Here is an 11,672-nt window from a genome sequence, read left to right on the forward strand (position 1 = left end):
TGCGTCACCGTGCGTCTCACTGGGACCCGGAAGCCTGGGGGCGCTTCCCGCTCCGCGTGGGCAATGCTGTTTCCACAAAAACTGAGTAACCCCAAGCTGCGACAGGTACCGGGCAGGCAACTCTAGTCGTCCTTGGACTTTGCTTCTTCTTCAGAGGAGCGCCAGCTTCGCGTTTCGCGGCTCTTCCCGAAATGCTCTGCGGCAGGAAGGCCTACGTCAGACGCGCTACTGCGCATTTTAAAAGTTTGGTCCTTCTCGCTACTCTTTCTCTGTGAGAACGGTAATAGCTTTTGGTTATTTGTTGCTTTCAAGCGTGAGGAATTAGCTTTCTGTATATGTTTAAGAGAGCTTTTAAGTTTTCTCTGGCCGTCAGATATTTGAGGCCGAGAAGGAACGTTTTGTTCTTGAGGGGATAGTGAACTAAATGCAAAGTTATAGTTGCAATAGTTAAACTTTTTAACCTAATCATCTCGAACCCTAAAAGCATTCATCTTGACTGCTAGGTTGCGATGCAGTTTGTTACAGTCGCGTTCAGACTTAGCCCTGCTTCCTTAGGCTCAGCGCCCCGGCACGACGCGTTGCGGGCTGGAAACTGTGTAGAATCCCTTGTTTCAGTCTTGGAGGGGGAGGTGCCAGAGAAGTAACTCGAGTTTTCAGCCTTAAATCCGTTCCACCTCCCGTCCTGCGTGTTCTCTCCATGGACTCCGCCCCCCTCCCCACCAAGTCAACATTTAGGACAGGAGAGTTTGTTTTTTGCCTCATCCAAGAAAATTCTCAACATCCTAAGAATCATGTATCTCATTTGTCCATAAGACCGGACGGGAAATAGTTGTTATGGGTTAATTTTTTAAAGTCACGTTTGAGATTCCCTCTAAATCATGCATCCATAAATCTTGTGCTCATCGAATATTCAGAATCTAAAATACACTTTTAAAACATCGAATGAATGCAAGTAAGGAAAAGAAACCAGTTGGGGGTGGGAGGAGAGAAGCAGGTCTGCACAGAAATTTCTGACTGTGCAGCATAATGAGAACATGGCTGGACATGGATTTGCACCAAATTTATAGGAAAAACAGGGTGGCGCTAGTGGTAAAGAACCCGCCTGCCAATTCAGGAGATGTAAGAAACGTGGGTTCAATCTCTGGGTTGGGAAGATCCCTTGGAGGAGGGCATGGCAGCCCACTCCAGTATTCATGGCTGGAAAACTGCATGGACAGAGGCGCTTGGTGGTATAGTCCGTGAGGTCTCAAAGAGTTGGACACAACTGAAGGGACTTGGCAGGCAACCCAAACTTGAAATATATGTGTAGTGAAATCTATGAAATACACTTTGTGGGATAGAGGGACTTTGAAAAGACGGGCATTCATATTTAAAAACATCTGAAATAGAGGCATGAACGGTTTCTGTTCCTGATGATGAAGGTAACCATGGCTCACACTTTCAGCTAAAGCAGGAACCTTTAAATATTAAGGGCAGACACTCAGAATTACAGACTGTAATTTTTTAAATTAGCCACTTCTGTTTGAGAAGTAAGTAGGATCTAGCATGCTCCAGGGTGAGCAGCAACAAGAAATTACGTAAGTGACTAATAATTTTCCAAGGAAGTCTGAATAACACTTTGTGGATAAAAGTGCAGTGAGAAGGTATATAGGCCACGGGACAACCTTCATCTGTCCAATGGAGCATCAACATGCTGCCTTCGATGTATCCTCTTAAGTTTGTGTTTGCAAGGATAGGTGGGCTCTTTATGGTCAGAGCAAGGCACCTGGGATGATCTGTCCTCAATCTGTAATACCTGGACCCACTTAGGGTCTAAAACACAGACATAGTAAGAAAGGAGGGAATTCTTATGTTGTGTGGAAATTGCGGTCAAGAGATCTGTATCTGCTTAGTCTGGAAGAATATTCCCAGAACCATGCTAATATACTATGGTCCAGTTGTATACTAATTGACCAAATAGCATTTTGAGAAGAATTAGAAAAAAGACACTCTTTCATCAAGGCCAAGGATAATTTTGCACTCCAGGGGACATTTGGCAATGTCTGGAAATATAATGTCATAACTTAGAAGGGTGCCACTGGCAGGAATGCGACTAAACATCCTGTGGTGCATAGGACAGCTCTTCCACTACAAAGGATTCTTAAATCTAAAATGTCAATAGTGCCAAGTTGATAAATCCTACATTTGGAAGATGTAGCCCTGAATTAGGATTTTAGTTTCTTCTCTCTCAACTGTGTTCCCAGTGTAAGTAAGACACAACAGTGCTTTTAGTCTCTCTCTCCTGTGTCCCAGTGTAAGACACAACAGTGCTTTTAGTCTCTCTCTCCTGTGTCCCAGTGTAAGACACAACAGTGCTTTTAGTCTCTCTCTCCTGTGTCCCAGTGTAAGACACAACAGTGCTTTTAGTCTCTCTCTCCTGTGTCCCAGTGTAAGACACAACAGTGCTTTTAGTCTCTCTCTCCTGTGTCCCAGTGTAAGACACAACAGTGCTTTTAGTCTCTCTCTCCTGTGTACCCAGTGTAAGACACAACAGTGCTTTTAGTCTCTGTCTCCTGTGTCCCAGTGTAAGACACAACAGTGCTTTTAGTCTCTCTCAACTGTGTTCCCAGTGTAAGACACAACAGTGCTTTTAGTCTCTCTCCTGTGTTCCCAGTGTAAGACACAACTATGCAACTACTGCTATTTTGTGGACTGAAAGGAGGGATGAAGACTGAGTCAACAGGGAGGTTATCCAGGCTTCTTAGAGGAGGACCCTTCAGAAAAAAAGACTGCCAAGGAGATTGTTATGTGATTGATAGAGACAACACACAAACACATAAACATACCATTACAAATTGTAATAAATGTTATGATGATGTACGAGTTTTGTAGGAAGCTGATGGTAAGATGGAGTACAAGAGACTTATTGGAAGATAAAGCCTGTGAAAGTTTAAGGGGGAGGAAAAAGAAATGGGCCTGGAAAATCATCAAGCTTTGATGCAGATCAGACATTTGTGAAAGAAAAAGGGAGAAGGAGGTAGAACTGGGCAAAGGGAGCTAAAGAGTGCAATACAGATTGACAAAGTGTTGGCTAACACAATAGGGAGTTTTGGGGTAACCTATCAGAGGAGATCTCCGGTGGGCCAAAATGGGCAGGCCCTGAACTCCATGATGTTGGCCATGGGAAGAACACACTTTGGCTCAAAGGCTTAATTTTTTTTAAAACTCAGATATAATTAACATAATGTTATATTAGTATATAAAAGATTGAGGGCAGAAGAAGAGGGCATCAGAGGATGAGATGGCTGGATGGCATCACCATTGCCATGGACATGAACTTGGGCAAACTTCAGGAGATGGTGAGGGACAGAGAGGCCTGGCATGCTGCAGTCCATGGGGTCGCAAAGAGTCGGATATGAATGGGCAACTGAACAACAACAAAATTATATTAGTTTCAAGTACACAACGTAGTGATTTGAGTTTGTATGTATTGTGAACTGATCACCACACTCTAATTAACATCCATTAAGACAGATAGAAACAATTTTGTTTTTCTTGCAATGAGAACTTGAAAGATCTACCTTCTTAACAACTTTTAAATATACAATTCAATATTTTTAACCATAGTCATCATGTTGTACATTACACCCACAGGACGTCTTTATTTTATAACTGAAAGTTTATACCTTTTGACTACCTTCTTCCATTTGCCCAAACCTAACCCATGCCTCTGGCAACCACCAACCTGTTCTGTGTGTCTATGAGTTTAAATTTTTAAAATTTCATTATTAATTGTGAGACTATGCAGTGTTTGTCTTCCTCTGTCTGACATTTCACTTAGCATAATGCCCTTCAGCTCCACCCATGTTGCAAATAGCAAGATAGCCTTCTCTTTCACAGCTGAATAATACTCCATTGTGTGTGTGTGTGTGTGTATATATATATATGTATAAATATATATATATTTTTTCTTTATCAGTTCATCCATCAGTGGACACTTACATTCTTTTCATGCCTTGGCTGTTGCAAATAATGCTGCAATGAACATGGGGGTACAAATATCTTAGTTTTCTTTTTATTGGGTTAAATACCCAACAGTGGAATTGCTGGATCATACCCTAGTTCTAATTTTAAATTTTTGAGAAAACTCCATAGTTTTCTATAGTGGCTGTACCAATTTTCATTCCCACCAAGAGTGCACAAGGGTTCTCCTTTCTCCACATCCTTGTCAACACTTGTTAGTATGTTGTGTTAGTCACTCAATCACATCCAACTCTTGCGACCCTGTGGACCATAACCCGCCAGGCTCCTCTGTCTATGGAATTCTCCAGGCAAGAATACTGGAGTGGGTTGCCATTTCCTTCTCCACAACACTTGTTATCTCTTACCTTTTTTTATGACAATCATTCATTCTTTTCTTTTTTTGGCTGCACTATACGGCTTGTGGGATCTTAATTCCCCAGCCAGGGATTGAACTTGTGCCTTCTGCAGTGGAAACACACAGTCTTAACCACTGGACCACCAGGGAAGTCCCATGACAATCTTTCTAACATAAGTGGCGTGATAGCTCACTGTGGTCTAAATTTTCATTCCTTTTTTTTTTTTTTCCAATTGAATTCAACAAGTATTTATTGAGTGCCTGTTACACTCAAGATTTTGTTTCAGATACTTGGAACACATCAGAGGATAAAACAACAGTCCCTGCCCTCATGGAGCTTACAGTCTAGCATTTACAACCACTTCACCTGGATGCAGTGACCGTGGGCAAGTCACTGTGCCTCTGTCCTCAGCCACCCGATGCAGGGGTAAGGAGGCCTGGCTCAGACATGGGTAACCAGCCGGCTGTACTAGAGATGCCAAACAGGGCACCTACCCTCAGCCCACCACCCAGACAGTTGAGAGGGCTAGAAGCTGGCTTTTAATAATAAAGTACAGGAGGAGAGGGCACAGGGACTGAGCTGGTAGTCTGCTAGGCTGCTGCTTCCGGGCCTGAGCTGGCTACACGAACTGCTGCTGCTGCTTCGTGGCTGCCTTGCTGGCAAGGTCCTTGGCCTTCTCCTTGGCTTCCTTGGCTGTTTCAACAAGGGTTTTAGGAGGGGCCTCACCTTGCAGCTTGGCCAAGATGTATTCAAAACCTTTCAATAGTCTTGGTCACGTTGCTTTTGAACCGCGTGAGACCAAATTCCTGGACAGCTCTGGAGACGCAAATAAGCTAGAGGAGACCCAGGCTTCCTGGCGGATTTCGGTCCAGCTGTTGTTATCAGAGTTCACACGGTAAACACATCGTTCCTCCACCACCATCAGCCGGGCGTGGTTGATGTACCAGGTGAAGGTGGTCATGGTCTGGTTTTGTGGGTCCACAATAGAATCCTCCAGGATGTACACTGAGTGAGCAACATTGGCAGGAAACAGTCGCTCAGCCCAGCGGGCATCCTGTTCGTCTTGGTCAGGAGTCGTCGGGACAGGAGCTTCTGGTCAGAGGTCACCTCTCGGTGCACTATGTCTTCCGTCAAGACGTGTTCGCTATAGGGATTCGGGTACCGCTGCCAAAAGGTAGCGAACACTTGGTCCCAGGAACTCCGGAGCACGCTCTGGCCCAGGAAGTAATTTACCATCGTAAATTACTGGCCGGGGTGGGCTCAGCACCTGAGCAGCGTCAAGGGTGCGGAGCCCGAGGGGCCCTCGGAGGCCGGGCTGGAGCTCGACACTCAGCCACCAGGCTAGCAGCAGATTAGTCACTACAGCGCCGCACCCAACCAGCCACCGCCACCATGAGGAATTCTAAATTTTCATTTCTCTAAGGATTAGTGATGTTGAGTACTTTTCCCTATATTCATCAGCCATTTCTTTGTCTTTAGAAAATGTCTATTCAGTTTTTCTGCTGATTTAAAAATCATATTGTTTCACAATTGAGCTGAGTTATTCATATATTTTGGAAATTGACCCTTTATCAGGTATATGATTTATAAGTATTTTCTCCTATTCTGTAGGTTGCTTTTTCATTTTCTTGATGGTTTTCTTTGCTGTGCAAAAGCTTTTTAGTTTGATATAGTCCCACTTGTTTATTTTTCCTTTTGTTGCCTTTTCTTTTGGTGTCAAATCCAAAAAAAAATCATTGTCAAGACCAGTACCAAGGAGCTTACTGCTTGTTTTCTTCTAGAAGTTATATGGTTTCAGGTCTTATGTCCAAGTCTTTAACCATTTGAGTTAATTTTTGTATTTAGTGTAAGATAGTGTGTAGGGAATATGCTATGCACAGGCCTGTACTATAATTAACAGGGCCTCTTTGAAAAATAAGAGTGGCTTTCTCATCACCCCAAGGTGAAGGGCTGGGAGCAATAAAAAGTACATCATGGAAAAACATCTTGAAAACAAGATGTTGAAGAACTGATGTGACTGATGAAAAACCATTAGTGACTGTTCCTGTAACCAGAGCCTTGAGGGGGTTACTAAGAAAGGTCATCACTAGCTAAAGGGCTAAACAGAGTCATGAAAGGCCTGAAGGTTTGACATTGAGGACTCTGCATTGTATATCTGTATCCCCGATATGAGATTGTAAAAAACAGATATCTCTAGAGCACATACAAGAAAGTAGATGTTAGCAATAAAAATCATGCAAGGATTAGGATCTAGGCTTTTGCCTGTGAATGGCATCAGCCCCCTGATCCCCACCTTATTTCTGAGTCTTGTTTTTCTTTATTCTTCTGCGGCAGCGCTCCCTCAGGTCAGTTCGTTGTTGGGCTGGTCCTGACAATAGTGGTCCAATTTCATTCTTGTGTGTGTGTGTATTCTTTAAATATATATTCTTTACATATATATATTCAGATTCTTTCCCCTTAAAGGTTATTACAAAATACTGAGTATAGCTCTTGGTGCTATACAGAAGGTCCTTGTTGATTATCTATTTTATATGTACTAGTGTGTATATTTCATCTTAATTCCTAATTTATCCCTCCCCCACTTCCCCTTTTGTAACCATAAGTTTGTTTTCTATGTCTGTAAGTCTATTTCTGTTTTGTGTTTAAGTTCATTTCTTTTTTTTTTTTAAGATTCCACATATAAGCAATATCATGAAATTTTCTTTTTCTGTCTGACTTACATCACTTAATATGATAATCTCTAGATCCACCCATATTTCTGCAGATGGCATTATTTCATCATTTTTCATGGCCAAGTAAATATATACCACTGTTGCTTCCTGACCTGCATACAGATTTCTCAAGAGGCAGATCAGGTAGTCTGGTATTCCCATCTCTTTAAGAATTTTCCACAGTTTGTTGTGACCTACACACAAAACTCCAGTACTTTGGCCACCTCATGTGAAGCGTTGACTCATTGGGAAAGACTGTGATGCTGGGAGGGATTGGGGGCAGGAGGAGAAAGGGACTACAGAAGATGAGATGGCTGGATGGCATCACTGACTCGAGGGACGTGAGTTTGAGTGAACTCCAGGAGTTGGTGATTGACAGGGAGGCCTGGCGTGCTGCAATTCATGGGGTCTCAAAGAGTCGGACATGACTGAGCAACTGAACTGAACTGAACTGAACACAGTCAAAGGCTTTGGTGTAGTCAATAAAGCAGAAAAAGATGTTTTTTTAGAACTCTCTTGCTTTTTCGATGATCCAGCGGATGTTGGCAATCTGCTGGATCATCGAAAAAGCAAGAGAGTTCCAGAAAAACATCTATTTCTGCTTTATTGACTATGCCAAAGCCTTTGACTGTGTGGATCACAATAAACTGTGGAAAATTCTGAAAGACATGGGAATACCAGAACACCTGATCTGCCTCTTGTGAAATTTGTATGCAGGTCAGGAAGCAACAGTTAGAACTGGACATGGAACAACAGACTGGTTCCAAATAGGAAAAGGAGTACGTCAAGGCTGTGTATTGTCACCCTTGCAGAGTACATCATGAGAAACTCTGGACTGGAAGAAACACAAACTGGAATCAAGATTGCCGGGAGAAATATCAATAACCTCAGATATGCAGATGACACCACCATTATGGCAGAAAGTAAAGAGGAACTCAAAAGCCTCTTGATGAAAGTGAAAGTGGAGACTGAAAAAGTTGGCTTAAAGCTCAACATCCAGAAAACGAAGATCATGGCATCCGGTCCCACTACTTCATGGGAAATAGATGGGGAAACAGTGGAAACAGTGTCAGACTTTATTTTTCTGGGCTCCAAAATCACTGCAGATGGTGACTGCAGCCATGAAATTAAAAGACTCTTACTCCTTGGAAGGAAAGTTATGACCAACCTAGATAGCATATTCAAAAGCAGAGACATTGCTTTGCCAACAAAGGTTTGTCTAGTCAAGGCTATGGTTTTTCCTGTGGTCATGTACGGACGTGAGAGTTGGACTGTGAAGAAGGCTGAGCGCCAAAGAATTGATGCTTTCGAACTCTGGTGTTGGAGAAGACTCTTGAGAGTCCCTTGGACTGCAAGGATATCCAACCAGTCCATTCTGAAGGAGATCAGCCCTGGGATTTCTTTGGAAGGACTGATACTAAAGCTGAAACTCCAGTACTTTGGCCACCTCATGCGAAGAGTTGATTCATTGGAAAAGGCTCTGATGCTGGGAGGGATTGAGGGCAGGAGGAGAAGGGGACGACAGAGGATGAGATGGCTGGATGGCATCACTGACTCGATGGACGTGAGTCTCAGTGAACTCCGGGAGTTGGTGATAGACAGGGAGGCCTGGCATGCTGCGATTCATGAGGTCACAAAGAGTCGGACACAACTGAGCGACTGATCTGATCTGATCCTCTGCCTTTTCTAAATCCAGCTTGATCATCTGGAAGTTCTTGGTTCACGTACTATTGAAACCTGGCCTGGAGAATTTTGAGTGTTATTTTGCTAGCACGTGAGGTGAGTACAATTTGTGGTAGTTTGAACATTCTTTGGCATTGCCTTTCTTTGGGATAGGAATGAAAACTTAATAGGAGTTAAGCAAATAAAACTGGAAGGCTGAATGGTAAGCATATTGGATTTTGGAGTATCAGAGATAGGGGCATTCCTAGGTGTCTCTGAAGTTTAGGAAATAGTTATTGATATGGATAGTCCAGCTGGTTTTAGGCTGAGGTTAGGGTAACATGAGAGGCCTGATGGTACTAACTATGTCTGTAATACTTACCATAACCAGTATTTTAGTTATAGATAAATGTGAAGTGAGGTGTCTATGATTTAATATGATGGCGTCCTGGTATATCAGCTGGTAAAGAATCTGCCTGCAATTCAGGAGACCGCAGTTCAATTCCTGGGTTGGGAGGATCCCCTGGAGAAGGGATAGGCTACCCACTCCAGTATTCTTGGGCTTCCCTGGTGGCTTAGATGGTAAAGAATCCACCTGCAATGTGGGAGACCTGGGTTTGATCCCTGGGTTAGGAAGATCCCCTGAAGAAGGGTGTGGCAACCCACTCCATTATTCTTGCCTGGAGAATCCCCATGGACAGAGGAGACTGGCGGGCTGTAGTCCATGGGGTTGCAGAGTCGGACATGACTGAGCGACTAAGCCTGCATACGTGAATTTTATAAGCTGCATTGTGTTCCTCTTTGTCAGTTCATACTAATAGGTATAGAAACTACACTAAAGCCAACTTGAAGTAAAAGATAAAAATGAAACCAATTTATTAAAGAATCTCAGATTATTAGCAATTAAATAGAAAATGGTTTGATTTTCCCAACCCTGCTTCCTACGGTAGTCTGTCAGATATCTCTTTTTCTAAATAGTGGCTAACCTGAAAACAACTTGGCCTAATTCTGTCATCTGAAACCACAATATCCCAGCCCCTTCCCAGTCTTTGGGGAAATGCCCCAAATCTAACTAACTCTAATCCTACAGCTTTCATCTCCTACCCCTGCTGAGATTATTCCTAGGAAACATATTGGAGATGAAGGAATATCATCTCTTCCATAGTAACAAAAACAAACAAAATATGCCACAGCGTAAGTGATAGTTTTGCCCAGCCACCATCTTCCCTGGTGCCTCAGATAGTAAAAGTGTCTGTCTGCAATGCAGGAGACCCAGGTTCAACCCCTGGGTTGGGAAGATCCCCTGGGGAAATGGCAACCCACTCCAGCGTTTTTGCCTGGAAAATCCCATGGTTGGAGGAGCCTGATAGGTTATAGTCCGTGGGGTCACAAAGAGTCTAACATGACTGACTTCAGTTTCACTTTTGCCCAGTGAAGGAGGGTCTAACTAGGGCTCTTCTTAGCTCTTACACCATCATGGCGTTAAATAGGTGGTTGCACTGGGAGCCTTTTATTCTGGTCTCGCCTGCTTCTTAAAGGTTAAAGGCAATTTTATCTGCCTGTTTTCCTGTGGTTTTGCATCTGGCTTCCCAGGTTAAGGAGAGAGGCAAACTCAAGAGTCCAGGGTCTTCCACAGTGACCAGGTTGAGTAGGTTGAAGATAAGCTCTTTTCTTGTGGTTAGATTTCCCACAGGTATTTTAAGTTCAACATATTCATAATATGACTACATCAATCTTCTTCCCTTCATTCTTCTGCATCCCCCTCCTTTCCTCTACCTCAGGCTTCCCCTCAGTAAATCCCAATCTTAAACTCTCTTCTCCTCTGCTCTTTATTTCACTGACAGAGTGTTTATACACTGCAGTGACACCCATGTTTATGTCTCCTGCATTTGTAGGCAGGTTCTTTACCAACTGCGCCACCCAAGAAGCCCCTGCGGTAACACATTGGGCTCCAAAATCACTGTGGACAGTGACTGAAACAATGGAAGTAAAGTCACTTGTTACTTGGAAGGAAAGCTATGACAAACCTAGAAAGTGAAAGTGAAGTCACTCAGTCATGTCTGACTCTTTGCGACCCCATGGACTGTAGCCTACCAGGCTCCTCCCTCCATGGGATTCTCCAGGCAAGAGTACTGGAGTGGGTTGCCATTTCCTTCTCCAGAGGATCTTCCCAACCCAGGGGTAGAACCCGGGTCTCCCGCATTCCAGACAGACGCATTAGCCTTTGAGCCAACCTAGAGAGCATATTCGGAGAAGGCAATGACACCCCACTCCAGTACTCTTGCCTGAAAAATCCCATGGACAGAGGAGCCTGGAAGGCTGCAGTCCATGGGGTTGCTAAGAGTTGGGCACAACAGAGCAACTTCACTTTCACTTTTCACTTTCATGCATTGGAGAAAGAAATGGCAACCCACTCCAGTGTTCTTGCCTGGAGAATCCCAGGGACGGGGGAGCCTGGTGGGCTGCCGTCTTTGGGGTCGCACAGAGTCAGACGTGACTGAAGCGACTTAGCAGCAGCAGCAGAGAGCATATTAAAAAACAGAAACATCACTTTGCTGACAAAGGTGAGTATAGTCAAAGCTATGGTTTTTCCAGTAGTCATGTACAGATGTGAGAGGTGGACCTTAAAGAAGGCTGAGCGCCAAGGAATTGATGTTTTTGAGCTGTGCTGCTGGAGAAGACTCTTGAGAGTCTCTTGGACTGCAAGGAGATGAAACTTGTCAATCCTAAAAGATATCAACCCTAAATATCCAATGGAAGGACTGATGCTGAAGCTGAAGCTCCAATACTTTGACCATGTCGGTTTAAAAACAGTCACAACCTGAAAGTTGAGAATTATGTTTTATTCAGTAGGAATTTTTAGGACTTCAAGCATGGGGGACCGCATCTCAAGTAATCCTGAGACAACTGCTCTAAAAAGGCAGGGAGTGGGGAGGAGTCA

At 43.7% G+C, this 11,672-nt stretch overlaps 1 pseudogene across 1 annotated transcript; it reads right to left on the minus strand.

Annotated features, from left to right (window-relative positions):
• Positions 1-4,977: 4,977 nt before the first annotated feature.
• Positions 4,978-5,594, minus strand: LOC104985782 (annotated as a pseudogene). The gene has a single exon (XR_824969.1). The product of XR_824969.1 is annotated as a PRELI domain-containing protein 1, mitochondrial pseudogene (transcript).
• Positions 5,595-11,672: the final 6,078 nt, after the last annotated feature.

The sequence above is a fragment of the Bison bison genome, unplaced genomic scaffold, assembly GCF_000754665.1.
Source record: "Bison bison bison isolate TAMUID 2011002044 unplaced genomic scaffold, Bison_UMD1.0 scf7180017864061, whole genome shotgun sequence".
Classification (NCBI taxonomy): Eukaryota; Metazoa; Chordata; class Mammalia; order Artiodactyla; family Bovidae; genus Bison; species Bison bison.